Raw genomic sequence first — 21,500 nt, 5'->3', positions numbered from 1 at the left:
CACACGCACACGCACAGACCAAATGATGTCACACACTTAACAAACAACTGATGAGTCAACTGCAGACTTCACAGCACACTATTATGTGGTATTACTGTGCCTCCAAAACAATCATTCTGCCTCTCCCCGTCTGTATTTCAAACCTGAACTCAACCACATAAACGTCACGTGACCTCTGGAAGACAACCACTAATCAAAGATTGCAACCATCCTGAACCAAAGTGTGGTTTACAGACAAATAATTAACTTCCACATTCCACAGTCTGTAGTCTACAGCACTTTTTCATTCATCCTGCATCCAAACTGCATCATTAATGAATCTTGTTTTAACGTTAAAATGCAAAATAACAGTCGGAAAAAACTTCATGCTGTTGCTACACAAAGCTAAATGTATAAAGACTGTAACTACTGTCTTTCCAAATGTTGATATAATTATTATTATTTTATTTAAATAACATTCACTACACACTCTCTACACTAAACTCTACATTGTCAAAGTTCACCCAACTTTCAGTCTACACTTGACTTTGTCAGTCTTTTGTATTTAAGCTAGATGCTACTTTTAGCATGCTAACATGGAGTATAAGAATTTACTGTGCTGTTGTGTTGGCAGGTCACTGTGATTCACTACATGCACAAACAGAGTAAATGATGTCACCCATTTAACAATAAACAACTGATGAGGCAACTGCAGACACTTCACAGTACACCATTATCTGCATGCTAATGTTAGCATACTGTATAATATTTGGAAGCACAGTGTAGCACACGATGCTTCGCTGTGAAATATCTGCGGTTTCCTCATTAATTATTTGTTGTTGGGTGACATCATCGGTGCACAGAGCTGCGCCGGTTTGTTAATACATTCACAACATCAGCACGTTAGCATGTTAATGTAAGCGTGTTAATATAACATGCTCTCATTTAGCATGTTAGCTGAAGATAATATTTTAACATTAATCTCAAAGCAGAGTGGAAAAACTCAAATCATTAGTTTTACAGGTAATTTTGACCTGTTGGTGGCGCCAGATGGATAAATGAGGTTTATAAAGACACTTTCATTGATGTTTCATAGTCTATGGAAACCCATCAAATAACAGCCATCTCATGTCATATTTCAGGAATTTTAGTAAATAAAAATAATTCAATACTGATATATGTTTACTTTGAAATGAAAAATACTACAACAGTCCACCAAAATGCCTTAAAACAGAGTTTTTGAGGACCAATTAGGGCTGTAACTAACAATTATTTTCATAATCGATTAATCTGTCGATTATTTTCTTAAATAAAAGATTAATTGTTTGGTCTCTAAAAAGTCAGAATATGGTGAAACATGTCAGTCACTGTTTCCCAAAACCCAAGACGACGACCTCAAATGTCTTGTTTTGTCCACAATCCAAAAATATTCAGTTTAACGTCAAAAAGAACTAAAGAAACCAGAAAATATTCAGAGTTGAGAAGCTGGAATCAAAGAATTTGGACATTTTTTCTTAAAAAACACCTCCAAACAATCAATCAACTATCAAAATAGTCAATTAACGTCACTTAAATTAAAAGTTGTCAACTAATCGATTAATCACTGCAGCTCTAGAGTCAATACACATCATGACATTCTTGAATAAAATCAGACGATATTAAATATTTAAATATCATTGCTGTCATTATATTCTCCTCACAAGCTACACTTCATGACAAGACAAGTGATCACACAAGTTTTAGACATAAATAAATCCTGATTAGGTAAACAAGTAGATTCTGAGTGAAACAAAAATGTTCATCACAAACAAAAAAAGAATCAATTCTGTTAAAAGCTTCCCATCAAATCTATAAACAAACTGTTTCATCGTATCAGAATCGGCCACCAGTGAGAGGAAACTTTTCACTTCTCAACAGAAAACAAGCACACTGCCAAACTTCAGCAAAACGTTCATCTCCGAACCCCGGAGAGAGTAGACTGTCATCTTTTCATCTTTTACCTCTTTTCAAGCCATCCAGCGGATCCTCCAAGCGTGTCAGCGCTTTAGTCCGCATCGGTCACAGTTCAACTGGGTCCAACACACCGAGAGACAGCCTGAACTAGCTCATCCCATCACTGTCAACTACCCAACTGCTGCTGCACGGCCCGACGGAAAGAGAGGAAATATGAGCGAGAGAGCAAAGAGAAGTGAGATCAGAGAGAGAGAGACGCTGAGTTCACTCACTGCCGTCACAATGCTACTGTTTGTTTCTGTGGAGGGAATACAGAGAGGAGAGGAGAGGAGAGGAGAGACGGACGGAGACAGAAGGAAATCTGACTTCAGGAGAAAGTCAGTCCCACTCACAACATTCCCCACCCAAACACAACAACACAACAACAAGCCCCATTCAATAAATCAGAGTAGAATCAGAGAGGAAAAGGACAGAGGGGATCGCTGTTTCCAGCCAACTGACCCGAAGTTTTGTCGAAATGTCACAAAAAGAAAAGGGTCAAATTCTTTCTGTCTTTCATAGTAGTTTTATCCAAAAACAATGTGATAATTTATGTAAAAAATGTTCTTTCTTTTTCTTTTTTTTCCAAGTAAAGCATCTAATAGTGGAAGTTGGGAAAAGAGAAGAAAACTGAAGGAAGCAGATGATGATGACAGCTCCATGATAAACAGTTTCCATTAAAACTTCATTATAAAAATGGACGTGATGTACCATGAAGGGTCTTGTGATGCGGCGTATCAGAGACGAGGAGGAGGAGGAGGGTGGGGCTGGAAAATGAGCAACATGCTGAGGAAAATGAAAGACAAAAGACGCTCTCTCTCTCTCTCTCTCTCTCTCTCTCTATGTCATATCTTGGTTCTATCTCCTCGCTGCATCGCTACAGGAAATATCTGTGTTAGTGAGGGGAGAGTCGGCGGATGGGACTGAAGTGCTGTTATCACTTCTGAAGCTCCAGGGTCACAACGGCAGGAGGAGAGAGGAGAAGGGCGAGGGGTGGGGTGGGGGGGGTTTACTGCTTTCAGGCGTCACCTCCATTTTCTGGAAGTCCACTTAATCCACATCTATATTTGGTATGGATGGATTTTGGATGGCCAGGAGAGCAAACAGTTTGTACTTCACTACCTTTATTGACCAGTTTCATGCCATAAAACACAAATCTCAGGTGAAATTTTCATGCACGTCAGAAAGGAAATCAGATAATTAGATAGTGAAACTAGAAAAATTAACAAAATCAATCAGACAAAACATCACATTTAACGACTTACTGTAAATGTCAAACTGAAAGTATCTCCATGGTTTTGATTTGTGGATTTAATTGGTCAGATTGTGATCAACAAAAGGAAGAGATTTGAATCTTACTTTTCATTTTGCATTGATAGCGCCCACTACGTTAGTGTTTGTAATGAATTTTTGGTTCCAACTGACAATGTCAAGACCGTAATTTGTCCGTAATTGGTCGATATCTTTGTGGGCGGCCACTTTTAATTCAGTTAACGAGCTGAAAGGAGCTTAGACCTTTTTCACAGCAGACATTTTGACTTGTAATCGTAGGGAAAAAAAAGCACAGGTGTCACTAATAACGTTAACAATGGGTCCGTTCTGTTCAAGTGTCCCAGAAAAGCCAAGACAGAGTGACACAGTAACCAGGACCCTGAAACTGAAGCAGCTAAAAACATTTCAGCCATCATTCATTTTATTAATTGAACCCGCAGCTTTTCCAACCTGCGACAACTCGACATGTTGCTGTGAGTTTTGAAAGTCTGGTCATTTAATCGTCACCACAACTGGACCCATGAAAGGAAGGCAGGAACGCTACCGTAGTTAGAACACAACACTGAGGGTGCAGAAGCTGTCGATGACTCAGCAGGTGTTGAAATTACATGCAAGACAAATGACGTCAAGTGGAAATCACTGCTAATGTTAGCAAGCGAGGTTGACTAGCTTCCAGACGGTGGGAGCCCAGCTGTCTAGCTACAAACTGGAGTGCAACCAGAGTGCTAAAAAAGGGGGGGAAAACACCTTGTATCTACTTCCTCTTTGGTTATACAAAACTATGACATGCTCTCGTCAGTAGAGCACAACGAATATGGTCACTGTATCTCCTAGCGTGGTCAGCTCCCATTAAGAGCCTGAATTATGTCAACAATTGTGACCAAAATATGTCCAACAATTTAAAAATAAATAGAAAAAAATATGCAAAAAAGCTGCTGTATCATGCTATAGGTTATATTTAGATAAAGAGATAACCATCTTGTTGCACACCTGAAAGAATATTTCAGTATTTTAGCAAACACAAGACAATAAATTCTGGCTATAATGTTCTTTAAATGCAGCCTGCTCTTCTTTCAAATGTGTTTTTCTCTCTTTTATTTTCTGGCACTTTTACAACTTTAACTCCCCTATCTGTTTCCAGCCTTCCAGTTCTGTATCTGAGATGCAAACAGGCATGAATGTGGTGAGTGGGTGGACGTCCTGGCACTGTGAGGCAAAACAAAAACTACTGAGGAATAGCAAAAAAAAAAAAAAAACATACCTCTGACCTAAATGTTTTTGAATGAAATAACAACAAAATCCAAAAAGCATCAGGTAGAAGGCTCAGAACGGGCAACAGGTCATGTGAAATAACTGAGAAGTTTAAAAACCTGCTTTGACTTGTGTAACTGCACTGAAAAATAAGTCCAGCTTCAATTCTGTTGCTTCAATACAACACATAGTCATCGACAAACAATATTCTTATGACGCATACTGGGGAGATAAGCCACATTATCTCCCCAGTAGCAGTTTTCTACTTGTTCAAGGAAAATGAAACTGGAGGATTGATTAGTATCACGTTGGTCCAATCATATCTTAACTATGACTACCTGCTTGTGTAGGAGTGTGTTTCATTATGAGATGTTTGTAGTTGTTGTTCTTCATGTCATGTTTGTAGTGTCTCTGCTATCGTTAGTCAATCTAGGAAGAGAAAAGGAGTGGCAATTATCTCCTCTCTCTATTTTATCTCCTGTCTTAACATCTTAACTGCAGAAACAGACCAGGGACAGAAGAATTATCAGAAGACTGGGAGACCAAGACTACAGAAATGCTAACAGTCGGAGCAAATCTTTCCAAGATCTTCATTCAAGAGGACATATTCTGCACATTTCCAGGTCTAAATTTATGTTCTACTGGAATATCTTTGCGTGATTTACAGTTAAAAACTCCTTATTTATCATCTACTGGCTCTTTATGCAGCCCCTCAGTTCAGCCTCTGTCTGAAAACAGGCTGTTTTAGCTCCTGTCTCTTTAAGGCCCGCCTCCCGATGAGCTCACTCTGTTCTGATTGGTCAGCTTCAGGAAGCTTCATCCGGCTCGGGAGGCTAATTAAACAAACTATAGTAGCAGGATTTCACTTTGTTTTCTTGTTCTTTACTTGAAATGGCAACAAAGGCTACAGAACAGACGGCCAATCTGATGTCATCACAAGGAGGAATTAGAGGTAACTTTACAAACAAAGCGTTCAGAGCAGACTGAAGCCCTGGGTTTGGACTAGCAGGGAGCACTTTTACATATATCCACCTCAAGTTTTGGATCTTAAACTATGTTTAACATCCGACATTATAACAGTATAAAAGTCGGAGAAAATCACAAAAAGCATGTCACGTCTGCTTTAATGTTTTACAAGCTGAACTCTGGGAATCACTGCACAGCTGCATTGGCTGGTTAAAGCTGTTTCTACTGTATCTGAAATGATAAAATGACTATAATTTGTTTCCGTATAGAATAAACTTTGCTAATTGCTAAAATCTCAGTCCTGGTATCTTTTACATCTCGGCAGCGACCTCCCATCATTCAACACAGCGTAAAGAACTACAGCACCAATAACACATTCCTACAATACTGTATTAATCAATATCACAGTGTTTGTCAGTGGGCAAAACAGCAGCATGCAATATAATTAGATGCAGTAATATTGTTCAAAGAGAATAAATGTGGCTACGGATGAGAGGCAGAGCTGAACACAGGTACCATTCGCTCCAGATACGATGATCAAATCATCGTTCCCTCCCTCCTCCTGTTTGTAGACACTTTTTAAAACTGTGACTGCTCTTTTAATGATCTGCTGTTGCTTTTAACTTGTTTTCTTGACAGCTGCATTTGCAAAGTATAAAACGTATAAGTGCATTATTATTTTTTTTAAACAGCAGATAATCGGAAGACAGGTGACAGAAGTTCACAGGAGGTGAATAAAGTCACTGTTCCTCACTGGTTTACTGGTTCCTCACTGGTTAAGGTGAGAATCTGAAGTCATTTCCTTGTTTTTCTGGCACGCAAACAACCCAAAGACTCAATTTTAATGACATCACTTTGTTTTTAATGCCAGATTGACTTCTGTACTGTTTTGAAGGCTGGAATACTTTCACAGTTTCAGCTCAAGAAATCCCACCAGGTAGCTGTTATCGTCTCACACGGAGCGTGACAAATGGTAGAAAAAATTCATACCGCCTTTATTTCAGAGAGCAATTCCGGACATCAAAGCTGTGCGGTTCCCTGATCATTCACAGGAAAAGGAGGAAGTGAAAGCCTATCATGATTGTTGTAGAAAGCAAGGATTCACATTTTAAGGCTGTCAAGGAGACGTGCAGAAGAATGTTACTTTCTAAATCTGCAATTTAAAGTATAACAACACCACTGTATGCAGCTTTAAAATCTGCGTCTTATCGGATGAAGATCAGTCCGGAGTTTTTGATCAGATGCAACCGATTTGTCTTTACAAACTGTGACGGCGCTCCGCAGAGAGGCTGTTATCACCACATCCCACAGAGACCGGTGCCAACATCATGACCGTCACCAGTTTGTCATTAACAAGACGGGACGAGTCGGGGCGGGTGGCAACAGAAAAAAACAACCCGAGCACATTAGCAGCTTTCAGCGCACAGCCGGAGACTGAAACAAGGAGAAGAAGAAGAAGAAGAAGCTCAACATGATGACGGTTTTTGAAAGCTGCTACTGATATTTGTTTGCAAAGTCATGTAAGACATTTACTTTTGTCTGACTGGTTTGTAGTTGTAGTTGAATTGCAGTTTTTTTCTAAATTATTAATATTTTATTAAGCCTCCAAGGAGACTAGTAACCACTTTAGAGATGACAACAGAGTCCCAAATAAAGAATTATGCAGGATTCAGTGTTTCAACCCTTTTTTTTGTAAATAAATATAAATAAAACCTCTTTATTGACAACCAGTGTTGACAGCCTCTATGTCCAGAGGTAATATGGCTGGATGGTTAGTGGGATCACATATGATGTGATATGATTATAGCATTTTATTGATCTTGTCCATATTAAAGAGCCTATTGTAATGTGTTATTTGTTTCATATGTGTTCAAACTGTTGTCTGATGTAATGCAGAACAGTGGAACAAAAAACGAGGGAGGCGTCTGATGGGTGCCAAATGTATTCTGCAGCGTGACAATGACCCCAAACATCCAGCCAGACTCATAAAGAACTATCTTCAGGGAACAAAAAAAAAAGAGAACAAGAAGTCCTGCAACAGATGGTTTTGGTCCCTACAGAGTCCTGATCTCAACATCATGGAGTCAGTCTGGGATTAACATGAACAGACAGAAGCAGCTGAGATGCAGCAACAACCGAACTGCCAACAACCTTGAAAAAGTGAAGAAAAGTTGTTACACCAAATATTGATTTCATGTAAGTTTCTTCCATTTACGGCACTTTGTATGAATTTAACTGACACATAAAGCATCCACACTTTACTTTTAGTGCCTAAAACTTTTGCACTGTACTGTATATTTCAAACATATCATCCAGGACAAACAGGTAGAAAACCTCTGAGACTAATTATTGCCTCTAATTTAAAAAAAACTAAACATTTCAGATAATTAAAAGGATAAAGTTATGAACTTTAACAAAAACCAACCACAAACAAAAGGCTCAGGAACTTCCTAAAACAGCTGGGCAAATGTTACTGACACAGGATTAAATAGTCGATTTGTTAGGGACTATTTTCAGCAGCGGATTAATACACTAATGAGTATCTCTGGCAGCATTCGTATAACAACATACCAGGCTTTTGATACGCAGGTGATACTTGTTCATAGGATCAATTCATTTTAGGTTTTTATCTTTTTTTTCATGTAATTTGTGGACAATAAGATAATAAGCATATTTCCAGTGTTATCCTTTGTAATAGTAATAAACATATCACTTCTTTGCAGAAAGTCTTTACGTAGCTGCTGTGAGTGAGGAGCATCCATTTCATCCGTCAGCTTAAACTCAGTAATGATGTTTTACGGGCTGCAGAGAGTCATTTGATACATAATTTAATAATACTAGGTGTGAAGCAGCAAGCAGGGATCAATACATTCAGCTAAACCTGACATGAGCCGTGTACAAAATATAAAACAAACCCCAGATGTTCAAATAAAGCTGAAGCCGCTGGAGGTTAAGAAAAAACAAAAAAAACCCAGCATTTTGAGAACTTTGTTCTGCCACAAAGGCCGACGACTAGCAGCGCTATGAAGTGCGCCGCGGTTTTGCCCTTTAGGGAGGACAGGCAGGCAATTAGCCCGTCTGCTACAGCGAGGATGTCAGCAGGCGGCTTCAACCCAACACCCGCTGAGCCTGGACTGTCTGCCGGTCCCTCCATAGCTGAACAGCATGCGCTTTTCTCTTGAAGCTCCGGTCCACACAGAAATATAAACACACACACATATAATGCCTACAGATGATTCGCAAGTCAGTATGCAAAACACCAGACACGTCCTTGTTTGAATTGAAGCTTCTGGCGCAGTAATTGAATATGTAAGTGAGCCTTTTTTCCCTCTTGTCAAGTGTTAAGATGCCACAGGAGAGAGAGAGAGATAGAGAGAGAGAGAGAGAGAGAGAGAGAGAGAGAGTATCAGGGCTGCTGAATAATGCAGTGAGATACCGAGCTGCCGGTGGTGCTGACCAGGAGAAGCCTGCAGTTTGGCAGCTCTGCAGAGTCTTGCTTCAGACTTGTTATAAATCCAAACTGCTCTGCTCCTTCTCTCCCCTCTCCTCTCTCTCTCTCTTTCTCTACAGGCGTCGGATAAATGCTGCTGCAGAGAAAAAGCCCCGTCTCCACAGGACCCCTATTACCTGCAGGTCCTCCTGTGTGATTTGTAATAACTGGAGAGATCATGACTGTGCAAAGGAGAAGTGCCATATTTCACCAAAACCCCGAGCAGACTATTATAACGTCCCATCAAAACCGAGGCCAGGCATGTTTAATTAGCCAAACAAACCATGCCTAAATGTGCACATTAAAGCTAGACCCATACTGGATTTTTAAGGCGACCCTCCCGTTTTTTTTAAAAGATACATCCCAGTATAGTCGTACGTTAACATTCTCTCCTGTCAGGCTCTTTGGAAGCGGTCAAAGTTATTTGGCGGTTAGGCGGTTGGCGTTTATCTGTCTCTCTGAGCTTCTGTGACAGTGGTAACTGGCAGCTTGACAGATCAGTCCGCAGTCCCATTTCTGCAGGAAAGACGTCAGAAGACGCTTTGGATTTCCTTTCGCTTGTCATGAATTTATTTCCTTTAACGTTGCGTTTGATAACATGGTTCCATTTTCAGACAGAGATAAAAAATGATTATTTTCTTACATGCATATCTCATTAAATATGAGCTCTACAGTGAAGCTTTCTAGCTAAAATAAACGTTCTGTGAAGTTGACTTCCAAGTAAATTACTGATAAAATATTTGTCATTTGAACAATGAAGCCCCAGAGAAACAAAGCTGTGTACTTTCTTCTATTTATTCATATGATTTTGTGATTTTCTTCTAGTTCTTACGTCTTTTGTGTAACTGAACTCAACATATCTATTTGTTTATGCACACTTTAGTTCAAGCAGCGACCCCTAGAAAAGATTATCCTGGAGTACGAACACCCTGCAGCTCTTATGAGTAAGCATCTCAGTGGTTTGGGGTTTGAGTTTGTTTTTTATGCCGTTTCTCTCATCTCCCAGGCTGAGATTTATTGAGGCTGCAGCAGAAATCATTAAAGAGTGCTTTAATATTATTTTAGACTCTACATTTGAATCATGTCCAGAGATGATCATCCCTGGAATTTGCTCGATAAATCGAACTGAAACACACATTTTTGTCTTGTATGAAAAAGAAAGACACACTAAACGCAGACAGGAAGGGTGAATTGTGAAACTATAACGAGGTCCTCCGGTAATTCTAGTCTAGTGTGAACTGGACGTTAAATGAGGGTCGAGGTCGAGGCTTCGAGGCTCCTCCAGGCGACTGTAGCTGAGCTGATAGTTGATATACTGACAAGTTTTTCTCTTAACCTGCAAAAACATGATGCATCTTGTCTTCCAGCGACGCCGTGCTTTACTGGTGGCCACTGAGCTCCTCCAGTGACGTAACAGCTTAAAGAAACTGAACACTCAGGTTTTCTCTGGAGTAGCAGCTAACAACTAACAATTATTCTCATTATCAATTAATCTAATGATTATTTTGCTCGTTATAATTCCTCGAAATGAGACAGATGACGTCTTAATGTGGCTTGTTTTGTTTGACCAACTATCCAAAACCCAAAGAAAATCAGATTATCATCATGTTTGACAAAGAAAAGCGTTAAATCATCACTTGTGAGAAGCACATTTTATGCCATTATTTACTTATTTAAATCTAATTATCAGAATAGTTGCCAATTAATTTTCAGTCAATTAACCAATCGATTAATCGGTGCGGCTCAAAGAAACTTTGAGTCTAAGTATTTGAACCAACAACCCTCCATATAGCATTGCATTGGGTGATATTGGGCGTGTAACTACTAATTACATTCATTTTTGATAAATTAATCAATTATGCTGTTGATTAATTGATTTATTGTTAGATCTATAAATGTCAATAACTTCTCAGAACCTGATGTTCTGTCTTCAAATTACTAATTTTGTCTAAAAGTGTAAAAACATTTGACTTGCAATTATATAAAACTGCAAGAAAAAGCAAAACCTCGAGAATTTAATCATCTAGAAAAGCTTCTTTAGCTTCTTTAGCTAGAAAATGTTTTGCATTTCTGTTTGAGAATCAATGATCAAAACTGTTTTTGACCATCAATCAATAAACCAATCAACATATTCCTTTATTAAAACAAACACAGCTGCTGTATTTTATCTTAAAAACAACCGGCGAGTCGCTGCATGTCTCAGGAAGATGGTTTGTGTTTACGTTTGACATGCAGAGAAGAAGAAAACACAGCGTGTCCATGTCCAGCATAATGAAATATGTCACTTAGTTGCAGCTCTTTATAGTGTTTTAATAGTTACTGACAGACTTTGGCTGCACAGTTGAGCTGCAACTGTTTAAATCCAATCATCGTTTAGTCTTTTTTTTGAGGAAAAGTGCCAAATATTTGCTAGTTGCAGCTTCTCAAATGTGAAGATTTTAAAGTTTTATGTGTCATAAATGACTGAATATGTTTAGACAAAACCATCACCTTGAGCTGATTTTTACAGGCAGAACGATTAATTGATGAATTAACGATGAAAATAATCATTTGTTGCATTTAGTTCTGCTGTTTTCTTGTGATTGTGGATATGATAAAGCTTCACCATTTAAATAAAACATCCATAAACACACATAAGCAGCTGCTTCCCCCCTCAGGACGCTGTGTTTTCCATCCTGCCGAGCCGAGAGTGAAGTGACTGAAATATCACCGTCTCTCCCTCGTCACGAGATAACAACAATCTGCTCACACCTCACACCTAGTCATCACACCTCAGCGCGAGTCTGCACGGCACCGCGGATGAGTGTGTGAATTTATGCAGAAGTGTGTGTGTGTCCTGTATCTGTTGGAGGCCATCTCTAAATCTGCCTGCATTGATCCGAGCCGAGAGAAGAGCCAAGGTGAATTCCTCTGCAGGGCTGATAGACGGAGATAAAGATGGCAGCCGAACAGAGAGCGCGAATCGTTCCGAGGCAGTCGATAAAGCATCTGAAATCTCTGCAATACTCTTTCTGTTTAAGTGTCTGTGCCTTTAAAGCTGATTACACACACACTTACCTACCTCGCCAGAACTTTCACACGCTTGTCGGCGGGTCTAGCACACACTCACGACACTGTCTGACAGACGTTGTGAGTGTAGCTGCAGCTGGAGGCTGAAGGTTAAGTACACTCTGGTCGTGCACTTTGTGCTTGCAGGTTTTTCAATGTTTTATCAGAGAACTTTAAAACTTTATTTTTAGCTGACTCCCATGTTTGCAAAATGAGTTAGAGCTGGTCCACAGTGTTAACTGGGTTCAACATCCAGAAGAGGTACATTTGACGTAGCGTATAGATATATGTAGATGAAAAAGTCCCAGTTAGATAAAGGAAAATGATAAGAGGTGATGGTGTTATTTAAATGGGTTCAATAAAAGCATTAATACAGTGATAAGTTTGTTACCTCTACCACAAACCCAGTCATATCTCTGGACCAACTCCATTAAAACGATGACTGAGTAGTGAGACACAAAGCCCAGTCGCCAGAATAAAGTGTTGACATTGTACGTTAAAACCACAGATATGTCGAATCTCTACGTTTCGATACGTTTACTATGAAGCATATCAACATTTTCTATAATACACATCATAGGGAAAGTGACGTAGTTCAGACGCCATCTACATGAGCTCACGTCCATGTTAGGAGGAGGTGCGTTGGGTGGTTGGCTAGAGAGTTAGTTGCACGGCAAAAGCATCAAAGCAGCAGAGACCGCTGTTTGAGAGCACTGCTCACTTCCTGTTTCAACTGACAAAACCGAGTATATTTAGCAAGATGTTGGAACATTTGCAGCCATTTTTCTGGCCTAAACATGATCGTTTCCTAACTCTAACGCCCTGACGCCCTAACCCTAACCCCGACGCCCTAATTCTAACCCTAACACCCTGACACCCTAACCCTAACGCCCTGACACCCTAACCCTAATCAAATGGTTTTTGTGCCTTACCCTAACCAGACCTGAACTACAGCGTTGTCACACCATAAAACATAATTATTCAACTGATAACGGCTATTTAATGCAGCATTAAATGACACCTGAAAAGCTTAAAATGTGATCATTATTAAAACATGGAGATTGAAACAAAGACATTCAACGTATCCGTGGTTTACAGAAACATACAATATCAATATTTCACTCTGGCGGCTGGGTCGCTGCACGTCGGTTCAAGAGGTTAAGTTGTTATTTCGCTGTGACATTAAACTACTTTGATCACCGGCCCCCTGGCGAAAACCGGAGACAACATTCGACCTTGTTCGCTGCCTCAAAATGTAACATCTGCCACCATCTATCATTTAACCAGCGACGATTCAGTACAAAAAGTGCTTTTCTACCTTAAAATATTGACTTCCCAATGGAACCCGAACCGCAGCGCTTGCTTGCGAGGTTTAATTGGCCCTCCATGAGTGCACTAGTGGGGTTAGTTGATAAATTAAAGCTATTACCAAAGCCAGCTGGCAGGAGACAAGACGCATTTTGTAACTGAATAAAAAAAACCTTTAAAAGTGAAGCTTTTTAGAGCAGGTGTACAGTATTCAGCTTTTTTTTACACAGGCTTCTGTTGCATAAATTAAATACTTCAGAGGATTGAGACCTGGCTTTTGTGCTTCGGTAGCAGACGTAATGGGACGGTTTTACGGCATCACTGGAATCGCTTTATGGCACAAATCAGGAAGAGGCTACAAACAGAGCTAAAGCTAATATCTTACCGAGAGGCTGATGATGAAAAATATTACTTTGAACTATTTTTTATGTTCTCTAAAGCCAATTTAGGTGAAATACGCAAATTTAAGTACACAAAGACATGGAAATATGACTGAGAGTGAAGGTATTTAGGGAAAAATTATCATAAATTATCATCACTTTCCTTATTAAAACACATTTTTAGGAGAAATCAGTAAGAATCACCAATTTTGCTGCTCATCAACCCCTCGTTATATTTATGCAAATCACTCCTCTGGACATATACAGGCTTTTTTTTTTATTATTTAAAGAGCACTGAAGCGTGAAGTCAATAAGCTGCATCTTTCTTCCTCCTGCAGGAGCAAAAAGCTGCGACGATAAAAACAGCGCTCGCTCGTTTTGCGACAGAACACACAGATCGAGGCTACCGCGTACAGGCCGATCCAATCAGGAGACAGAATAAGGGGGTCGGGGGTCATAGAGTGTTCCATTACCGCGGGCATCATGCTTCATTATTCATTGCACACCAGAGAAATGCAGCTGCAGGACACACACACACACACACACACATACACATTCATATCTCCCAAAGCAACAGAGCTATTACAGTGGTGACTCTGGGGGAAAGTCCATCCCATTCACACAGCAGAAGTTTAACCTTATCTGCAATGACATTCAGAACAACACTTTTTATCTATGAAATCATTTTGCAGATTCATCTGTCTTTCAATTCAACCACTTTCACGCCAAAGAATCCCAAACTTGCAGCTTTTACAAAGACATACAGATTTTAGACGTCCTATATCTCAGTTGTACAACGCTGTCTAGTGTTTTACTATAATATATTGTGAATTCTTTATAAATTAAGTGCCTTGTGAAGATTTTAGTTACAAGGACGGAAGAAGGAAACAAAGTTTATCGTGAGCAAAACATTAACCTTCAATCTTGAAGCCAGCATGGACGAGAAGTCCTGACAGTGGACGGAAAAACTGAAATGCAAATATTTCGACAACTCCGTCTGCTGAAGAAGACTAACGTAACACGATCGAAAGCTCCTCAAGACGACTAAATGGACCCTGCAGTGAGACCGTATTGTCGAATACCGTTTCCAAAGTCGAGAATGACAACAGAAACAGAGACAACTTGATAGAAGACTGACTTTTATGGTGCGTTCAGGCTCAATGCGAAGCAGCTGCTGCAACGTTTTGTGCTTATTTGCACCAAACAACCACCGTACCAGCTGTCCAGAGATACAAAGAATCAAGCTAGCTGTATCTAGCTAGCAAAGGTTTGTCATGGCACATGCACATGGCTGAGTGGCTGTGTTGATTCAGACTGATCTCTTATAGGAGCTTTAGTTTTACTGTTTTTCTCCCTTCTCTTGGTTTTCTTCTTCTTCTTCTTTCCAGGATTTCTTGAAGTGGAGTCATAAAAGCTTATGCTTCAACTCATGCGGATGAATTTGTGCCACCTAAAGCAAACACGTATCTGTTTGCGTCCGCTCTCAGTCTTTTCCTTGACTTTGAACAGTGTGCAAATATTTAGCCTCTGAAATGTGTTTGCGTTCAGTCTGAACACATCTAAGGCCTCGGTACGCTTCAAACCAAGCACTCATCTGATTGTCTAACAGTTTCTGAACCCCTCCCCCTCCTCCCCTCCCCTTCCACCCACACCTTCCCAGAGTCAGAATGGCACCATCTTCACCCAGCAGTACAGATGTGAGAAAGTATGCAGGGTTTGAACATCAACCACAACAAGCACTACAGCCGAGCACAAAACCATGAACACCTTTGAGGAGCGACTGTAGGATTCTCTGCATCTTTTACCTCTTTATGAAGACAACCTTTTTACCCTCCCGCCCTAAATATGACTGGACGACACACTAGTTTGTAACCGAACCCTTTAAGAGCAGAAAAACTGGTCTGATTCTATCAATTATAAAAATAGAGATCAGTGGAAAAGCCTCTAACGTGATGTTTGGACCCTCATGGGACACCAACACCTTCCACTTAAACCTACAGCGTACGAATAATTCAGGTGAGTCCCTGAGGCAGCTTTCGTTTCTGGTTTTTACGCAGACAGACACCACTAGAAGAGTAAAAACACAGACCTTCATCATATCAGCAGAGGATTACATACATAACAGGCCAATAACCAGTTTTAATAAAGCGCCTTTATACTGGTTAAACCCTACTGCAAACATTCATTCACAAGACTCATAAATTCCTCCTCCTGACATTCAGCCTTGTTTGATTTGTGGATTGATGTCCGTCATATAACAGGTGGAGAACACTTATCATAGTGGATGGTTTGCACAAAAATTAAATGAAAGAAGGACTTTATGGGTTACTGAATGTGCACACACACCTCCGAATCTGGCGGCTGCCCTGCGTCTGGACGGCGACACCAGCTCCTTGACGATCTGTAGGACCTGCATGCTCACAGGGAGGTGGCGGCGGCGGCGGTAGAGGTGGAGGAGGAGGCAGCCGGAGGTGCCACTGGGCAGAGGCGGTCCATTCTTGCCCTCTCACCCTCCACAACCTCATCCCTCCCCGGTTCCTCCTCAGGACTCATCCCTTAATCCACACCATGACTCCCAGCTCTCGGAGATCTCAGCATCCCGATAAAGAGGCGAGAACCACGTTACTTCCCCCACTACCGCCCCCCCCACCCCACCCCACTCCACCTCCAGATCTGGATCTCAATCCTGGGTGTTGCCCCCCCGTATGAGAGCTGGTTAAAAAAAAAAAAACGCCTTTTTCTTTCGATCTTCTTCTCCTCTTTTATCTTCTTGATGTTTTTTTTTTTCCTCTACAAACTCTCCAGCACTCAAAAATGTTCTCAGATACTCTTTGCTGTTCTTTCAAACAAAAAAATGTGCAGCGGAGCAGCAAACACACACACTCACCATCTGATAAACGCTTCACCTGCTTCAAACGGTGCCTCTGGTCCACATGAAACAGCCTATAAATCTCAACTCAACTACTGGCGGCTGCTGAAAGTAGCGGAGGATGTTTGCTGGCAGCGCCGGCTCTCTCCTCTCTGCAAAACTGAATGTGTTCATCTGGCGTGTGTGATGTGTGTGTGTGTGTGTTGTGTGTGTGTTGCTCAGCTGGAGCGCTCTCACACACTTCATTTGGCGGTCGGCAGCGGAGAGGCAGAACAGAGAAACCCTCTTTTTTTTTTTTCCCCCTCCTCTTCTTCTTCTTCTTCTTTTTCTTCTTCTTCTGTGGCTCCAAACCACCTGGTAGTTGTGGATCAATACATGCACAGTTGATCACTGATAATGCTTCTCAACTGTCTCTCTCTCCCAACTCTCTCTCATCTCTTTTTTTTCCTCTGTTCCATCTCTTTCTTCTTCCATCGTTCCGTCTCCTCCCTCGGTCCTGCGAACGCTGGCTTGCTTTCGCTCGCTCGCTCTGCTGTCCTCTCTTCACATCCTTTAAATTCAAATTAATGAGCGCTTACACTCGCTCACCCACAGCATCTCCTTCCCTCCCTTCCTCTCTCTCTCTCTCTCTCTCTCTGCTTTCCTGTACTCCTCCCCTCCCCTCCCTCCTTCTCTCCTCTTCTCATTGTGTCGCTTTCTGTCTCAGTCACCCACCCACCCCCTTATTTTCTCTCGTGTACGTTCGCTGTGAAGCTGAGAACATGAGCCGAATGTAAAGGGGTGAACGCGAGGCGAGAGAGAGATGTGTGTGTGCATGTGCGTGTGTGTGTGTATTATTATGAGTATATGTATGTGTGTGTCCCGGCAGCATCAGCGACGCCGACATCCTGAGGTTACGCCCTCTCACAAACTGTCTTTGTCGATATCTTCACTCCCACAGCATCTCTTCTATCACCGTAAAGATTTATCTAATTGCTTTTCAAGATTGAAATAAAGAACATTACGAATGAAATTTAGGCTGTTACATCACATGATGACGGCCAAAAATCACCAGCTTATCAATTAACATTTATACATGATTGACATTCTTTCTTAAAACAAGTGTCAGTGCAGGAAAGTTCATTCAAGATCTTTTACAACATGTTTCTAGTGCAACAAATCTGCTCAAAGTCTGAATTTAAGTGCAAGATATTCATATAAAACCAAGCAGGTAGTTACATTAATTCAACACGCAGAAAAAAAGTCAGAGTAATGTTGTTTCGTCTGGAAGTTTGAGGCAAGAAATGAACGTTTGACCGATGAAATCTGTGTGTGTTTAGTGTTGTTGGATTGACGGAGAGTAAACAGCTATTGGCGTCTTCTTTATGCTCAAATACAACAAAGAAAAACAGTTAGGGGGCTTCATTTCTCACCAGATGTGTGAATGAAAACAAGCAAGAAGAAGAGTGCAGTCTCGGACTTGTCGTGCAAAATCTATGCACACAAATTTCAGTTCAGATCTGCTGCAGAACAGCTTTTTTTTCTGTCTTATTTCCAGTCATTTCTAGAAGAATGTTCATTTGTTTTGGAGCAATAAAGAAACCATCTTAAAAACACAGCTGCACTGGTGTGTGTGGGTTGAAAGGTCACAGCCGGGTGTGGTTAGGAGCGGTCTGGTGTAAACACACTGAAGACTCAGACTGCAATCTTCTCATTAGTTTTAATTATATCTGAGACGTCTCAATACACGTCACAATACAAGTCTTCGTTCAGTAGTTCTCCTCCTCTCTCGTTAGCTCTCCGTTTCTTATCTTCGTGTACTCTCCTCACCCGTCCTTTATTTCATCTCTAATCAATCCACAAACTGCATCTCCTCCCTCTTCCTCTTCCTCTCTCTAACATCATCATCATCTCGCTGTAATCAATCCGTTTATACCTCCAGATGTTGATGCATCCCTCCCCTCTCATGCTGTCGTTTCTTTATCTGCAGCCACGTTACACTGACTCACTATTTCAAACTCTTGAATCGACGGCTCTTTGTTAAACTACGTATGTATTTAATGCAAAATTCATCATATTTCAGTGGCTGTCAATGAGAAACTGTGATCTAAATGCTGATTCAGAAACTTTTCAAATAACTACAGAAGAGCCATGAAAAGTATCACATTTAAAGATATAGTAAGTGTTAAATGATAGGACAAAAAAAAAGCATAAAAAATAAAATAAAAGCGCAAAATGTAATAAAAAATACATTTTTTTTATAACTAAAAGAATTTCAAAAATTTAGAATAATTAAAATATAAATAATAAATAATTATTGGTGGCCACCAGCCACACAAAATAATAAAATAAAACAAAGAAAAATAACTTTTTGTCGGCCAAACCCTCGTCCCTGTCTCCCTCCTCCTCCTCTTTTTCATCTCCAGTTTCAAATACAAACTGGATTTCCCAGCAGCCCCGGCGGTGAGTAATGTTCTCCCCTCTCTGTACTCGAGCCGGTTCAGAAGATGAACTGACCCCGCGGTGACCTTGAAGTACCTTGAGGTACCTTCAAGGTACATGAACACAGCATGCCATCAGTGCTCACTGCCATGTCGAATGAGAAGATACACACACACACACACACACACACACACACACACACACACACACACACACACTGCACCTACTCAAGGACAGTGCAGCCTGCAGAGAGGAGCAGCAGCTGTGTATTAACACCAGCAGCTTCATTCTTTATACTAATGGAGACGCTATAAAACACACACATTATGTTTAAATAAACACACACACACACATGCACGTAGCTCTAATGACCCACATGTTCTCTCTCTCTCTCACACACACACACACTATGCATACATGTCCTTGTTATGAAGTGCGTCTTTAATTGTTAGCATGTCAATCCTCCGTCACTGAGACAGAAGGTCTAATTACCGCATAGCTGGACCGACTCTGCGGCTGCTGTTGCTATGCCTCAGACCCCGCTGTTGCTAAGGCTGTGACCCCCACTACATGAGGTGAAAGTGTGGCCTTTTACGAACATAATTGTGAGCACCTTTCAGGAACTACAGTCTCTCTCTATAACACCTCTTACCAATTAGCCTCAACGCTACAGGAGAAACACTTCCAGTCTGTGCAGGTCTGTCAAAACAGCAACGCTGCAAATAACTGATTTACAGGGATTTCTGTTGATTCATTGGTTTATTAAATGTCAGAAAAAAGTAGAAAAATGCCCATTGCGATGTCTTAAAGCTCAGAATGACGTCTTCACGTTGCTTGTTTTGTCCAACCGACCGTCTAAAACCCAAAGATGTTCAATTTATGTCACATATGACAAAGAAAAGCAGCAAATCTTCATAATAAGGAAGCTAGAAATGATTAATGTTTGGTATTTTTGCTAGAAAAAATGACAAAGGATTAATGAATTATGATTAGTTTTCTGTGGGTCGATTAGTTGTTTCAGTCTTTTAAGTTAAAAGAAAATTCCAGTTTATTACAACTTGGGTTTGATTTTTGTAGTTTTGGCAACAATTCCTGTCACATTTTTTGCCAAATCACAAGAGTTACAATAGTAAGACATCATCTTAATAAACAATAACAAACTTATGATTTATATTTGCATTTATATGATGTATTAATAAACCAAAAAGGCTAATTACATTTGCTAATAACTGAATTATAAGATGGAATAGCAAATTTAATTTTCAAAAAGTTTAGATGTTTTTCTTTTTGTTATTATCGTCTACCAGCCTTTAATAGTCCACCTCAAGTTATTTGTTTTCTGCTTTGATATTTATACTTTTTATTCCACAGTCACTTTAATTGAAGGACGAGTATATTCTAGAGAATATTATTATTATTATTTTTGTATATATTGTATATTGTATTGCATGTATTGTATATATATATTGTAATAGGTCAGATTATTCCAGGGCTCCATACTAGCGCTGGCCAATAAATCAATATTATATCGTAATATCGTGATATGACACAAGTGTTCTTTTCCTGTTCTAGCTATTCTATTATTTCCCTTTATATCCACATTACTGATGATTATTTATCAAAAAATCTCATTGTGTAGCCTAAATATTCGGTGAAAGCATCAACAGCCATCCCTACAATATTGTCTCTATCTATATCAAGGTGTGTTTGGTTTTGTCCGTATCTCAGAGCTCTAATTCACACCTTCATCTATCTTCATCTCAGCTGCTACACATCATCTTCATCTTCTTTTGTTGTAGCTGCCGCAGTGGACGAGGAGACACGAGACCTCTAAAAGTCTCAGCGTTACACACATACTACTACATGTGTGGTCCTGTTAAGGTGCTGCGGCGTGTCAGATGTGTGTTGTGGGGATCAAATGACCCGAGTCATGTGACACGCTGCTGCACTGTGGGGCCATTTTCACCTTAAGAGACCTTAAACAAGAAAGAGCTTCCTCACAGATCAACATGTAATCTTAGAAAAGTCTTGAGTTGCTTTACATTCTGCTTTTGAAGAGGATTATCAAAGGAGTGAGGTAGCTGCACCTGCAGAGATATGGATCGAGCTGCTATCACTGTAGCTCAGTTGAGGGGGGAACATATTGATGGCAGCACCCACAGGTCCAGTCTCACAAACACCAGATCAATAGAACCTCCACGAGTTCGCCTTAACCGCCAAGTTGATTGAGAACAGACAGATACTGTAAGTCTGGCTGAGTCGCTCATACATCGCCTCGCCTCGGCGTACCGGCCGCCATCTTCACTCAAACTGGCGACCGAGACACGCTGTCGACGCTTTGATTGGGTCTTTGATCTGGGATGTTGGGGAAGGTGACTCTGCACACAGGTCAGCAAAGCAGGTAGGTGTCGGATGCAGAAGCCGATATTTTTGTAGAGCTGTGGTTGCAGCTCGAAGGAAAAATTCTTATCAAGTTGGAAAAGCCTTAATGAACTGATTTAGAGCTGGAAGAGTGGAGAACATT

The 21,500-nt window shown here is 40.5% G+C and overlaps 1 protein-coding gene and 2 long non-coding RNA genes across 3 annotated transcripts in view; 2 read left to right on the top strand and 1 right to left on the bottom strand.

Moving 5' to 3' along the window:
- The window catches only part of LOC121890705, a 41,881-nt gene extending 34,409 nt beyond the window's left edge, over nt 1-7,472 (top strand). Inside the window, exons 2-3 of the long non-coding RNA XR_006093887.1 lie at nt 6,153-6,980; nt 7,357-7,472. This is a non-coding gene — a long non-coding RNA (uncharacterized LOC121890705). The remainder of the gene's footprint in view (nt 1-6,152; nt 6,981-7,356) is intronic.
- usp6nl (USP6 N-terminal like) overlaps nt 1-21,500 on the bottom strand; it is a 97,613-nt gene that overhangs the window by 42,780 nt on the left and 33,333 nt on the right. The gene's annotated exons all lie outside the window — the stretch shown is intronic.
- On the top strand, nt 7,511-9,725 carry LOC121890704. The gene is made up of 2 exons (XR_006093886.1): nt 7,511-7,656; nt 9,031-9,725. It is a non-coding gene; the product is annotated as an uncharacterized LOC121890704 (long non-coding RNA).

Source organism: Thunnus maccoyii, chromosome 23 (assembly GCF_910596095.1).
Source record: "Thunnus maccoyii chromosome 23, fThuMac1.1, whole genome shotgun sequence".
NCBI lineage: Eukaryota > Metazoa > Chordata > Actinopteri > Scombriformes > Scombridae > Thunnus > Thunnus maccoyii.
This window is presented reverse-complemented; position numbering and strand designations above follow the sequence as displayed.